Raw genomic sequence first — 3,658 nt, 5'->3', positions numbered from 1 at the left:
TTTCAGGTCTGTAATGCTGTGGAGAACAATTTTTTTAAATGATAGATGTTTTGACCTTGATTTCCTTATGAGAAGCTAAACTTGGCTTAGCACTTCTTTTACTATGTTTGCTTTCTAAGTTGTTAATTGTTGTGTTTTATTTTCATACTCTTTTCAGTTATCAGGAGTCGCGCCATTTATCTTGGCGTGACTAGTTAGCAAAAATTTGGCCTGGGGCAAATCTGGTCGGGGTCAAAGGTTGGCGCGACTCCTCACTGAGCTGAGCCGCACTGCCAAGCCACTCAGTGCGATTAGTAAAGGAGTCACGCCACGTGATAGCACCAACCAGATCTAGACTAGGGTAATTACGTGCCAATGAGTCACGCCAAGGAGTCGGGCCATTTCCCTTGGTGCCAAAGTATCTTGAGCCAAATCGAGTCAGCACCAATACGACGGAGTCACGCCAAGGGAAATGGCGCGACTCCGTCGCATTGGTGCTGACTCGATTTGGCTCAAGATACTTTGGCGCCAAGGGAAATGGCCCGACTCCTTGCAAGGCAAGATAATTGATTGTCCATCACAAGATTGTAGATATCACATTACCAGTTTGATAGGACATTACAATATACTCAATTGCACAAAGTGTCATCCATTACACGTCTAATAATAGTAGTACCAATACATGACCATAAAGTGCACATTACAAGTCCACTACAAGAATAATTCAAATTACAGCAGTCCATGATAGATAAACAAGGTCCATGTGCACCAAAAGACATTCTTTTCATCTAGTCGGAATTGCCATCGTAAAGCAACTCGTCATCACCCCAGTCATCGTCATCATTGCTGTTGCCAATGGCGACCCCCTTTCTCTAGCCTTTATTGCCTCCATCTGAGCCTCCCTTGCCATCTCCTCGCTCCCCAACTTTGGACTCATCTTAGCTTGCCTTATGCCAAGATTAGTGGCCGCAACATGACCCAATTCGTACTCAATCCCCCATTTCAACTAAAATCCTAAAAAAACAACGAAATGGAGTAAAACCAATCGATTAGAATGGACGAGTTACCTTCGAGTATCAGTTTCCCTTCGTTTCCCCTTCGAATCGGGTGGAAGATGGAGTGAATCTAGAGGGGAAGAGGAAGGGGCGGCGCCATGGAGGTCGGGTCGAGTGGGGAGTGGAGGAAAAAAGAATGGGAGGAGGAAGAGGAGGCTGGCCGGGTGGGCTTGTATTAGGCTGAGTCGCGCCACGGCCCATGGCGCGACTCATTCTTGCCACGTCAGCACACGCGTGGCAGCTCGGTCGCGCCGAAATATGTGGCGTGACCCTTCAGGGAGTCGCGCCACGGGGCTTGACGCAACTAAAAGGGCTAGTTCTTGAAAATTTAGATTTGCACGGACTATTATTAAAATATTAGATTAAAAAAATTAAAATAAAAAAATTCCTCGGGTCAGGGGGGTCGGAGAGTGGTGCCCTAATTCTTTTGGGCTAGGCCGTCGAGGGTTTGGGAACGGACCTGGCTGCGCTTGGGAACGGACCTGCCTGTAGCCCGGCAAAAATGTGGGCGGGAGGGACGGTGTGCGTTAGGCCCCGCCTGGCTGACCGACAGGCACCCTGATTTGCGGCGGCGGTGTGCGCCTGCTTGGTCCGGACGTACTACGTGAGTGGCCTTTACCGAAACTGAAGTCTGAAGACACGAGGAACCGCGACCGCATTTTCCAGATGCAGGCCGCCTGCGTGCACGCACACACAGCACCACCATTTATCTAGAGTGCGCATCCGTGGTGCACGGAGCGTGTATTCTCGGAAACGAGTGGCTTTTGAAATGCAAACTTTAGCTAGCAGCTAGGGGCTCTCCGTCTTTCTAAGTGCTACAGCAAAACGAGGCGACGCGAGAGAGGATTCTCGTTTTGGTCCGCTGATTCGTCGCCTCCCTCGCTGATGTAGGAGGAGGGGGTTCGATTGAATCGGCGGCGGATCCATTCTCCCCTATATATATTAGCTATATAGTAAGGTAGCTTCCCGGTGGCTGTGTGAGGATGGCCGCCGGTTCTTTTGTCCGATGGAGTGGCGCTGATGGAGGTGGTGTCATGTGACGTCTGTGAATTTGATGCTTCCTTCTTGGGTGTTGCTCCATGGAAAATAAGTTCCCTCCTCGGTGGTGCTGGCAAGTTTGGCGTCTTCGTCGACCCTTGCTTCAATCCGCCATGGAGGTGGGTGTCTTTCTCCCTGTGTTGATGCGGCTCCAGCGTGCGACGCCGGAGGTGTGCATAGATCGACACCAGATCGTACATTGGTGTGGGCGTCTTCTGCATCTTTGGCGGCTTCCCCATCATCGTGAGCAGTAGCAACATCAAGTTCGGTTCCTTCCTTACCCTTGTCGTCATCGACGGTAGCTCTGGAAGGTATGTTTACCAGCTCGATAAGATGCCGAGTTGGTCTTGGGTCACCACCTTTTCTGGTGGTTTTGGTCTCCCTCAGGGTTTGTCGTCGTCCGGTGTGCTGGGGACTCTGATACTTGCGGCGTCAAATTCCTCAGTATCCGACGATGTTGTCCAGCCGGGTCGTTCGGCGTCAAAAAAGCAAGTCGAGTTCGATTTGTTGCACAAGACGGCAACAAAAATTTGTGTGGCTTCGCCGGAGAGGTGGTCGGCTTCAGGAATCGTCATCCACCCGCCGGTGGCGCGAAAGATCGGGAGTTTACAAGAACTGAGCTGTAATTTTTTTTCTTTCAAGGGTGTTCTTGTAAGATTTGGAATGTGACCAAAAAACCTTTCTATGAAATATAAACCCGATTTTCTAAAAAAAATGCAAACTTTTCCTCGGAAACTAGAGGGCCCACGTGGCGGTGAGGAGAGGCGAGGCCACCGAGGCCCATCCTGGGAACTCTCTTGGCGCAGCGCAGCAGAAACGGCGCTCGTCCGAGGGCGTACGTGTATGCGGATGTACGTACTGCATTCTCTGTGCGGACTCCGTATGTACGTACACACGCAGATGCGCGCGCGGATGGGGTTGACTCTCCATGCGAGCGAGCGAGAGGTGGGTCCATATTTTTTGCAATTTAGTTCTTTTTTTGAACGTTTATTATATTTGGACCCTCCGGAAGATTTGCAAAATCGTAATAAGTAACTTAAGTATACCTTTTTCAGTAATAATACGCATCACTAAAGCTAGAAAAATTAGGTCAATTTGCACAACTAGTGAGTGCTACAAACAAAAAGTTCTAACGCAACCTACAAATAAAAGCACGTGAAACAACAGCTATTTGAAATACAATCGAAACAATTCCACATCCATATATCGAAACAAAAAGTAAAGCCATCGTTCAAAATGCCTAATCCATACAACAAATAAAAGTAAAGCGGCCGTGCAAATAAATTACCCATTATGCAACTAAATTCAAAATTACACTATCATTATTCAAAAGGAAATATCTATAGTGAATACGGCTTCTACATTTCTTCCATTCTATATAACAATTGCTCACCAGAATTTCAAAAGTTAAAGAATACATATAATCAAATTAGAGGCAAACACATGTACAAACAATCAAATTGAGCAAACTACTCATACAATTGCAACTACAAAAAAAACCAATTAACTATCCATACAACTAAATTAGAGCCAAACTACATATATAAAACAATAATTATTTCCATTCATATACTCCCCATCCTAGT

This window comes from Panicum virgatum, chromosome 6N (assembly GCF_016808335.1).
Source record: "Panicum virgatum strain AP13 chromosome 6N, P.virgatum_v5, whole genome shotgun sequence".
Taxonomy (NCBI): Eukaryota; Viridiplantae; Streptophyta; class Magnoliopsida; order Poales; family Poaceae; genus Panicum; species Panicum virgatum.
The sequence above is the reverse complement of the archived record's forward strand: the minus strand, read 5'-3'. Positions refer to the sequence as shown.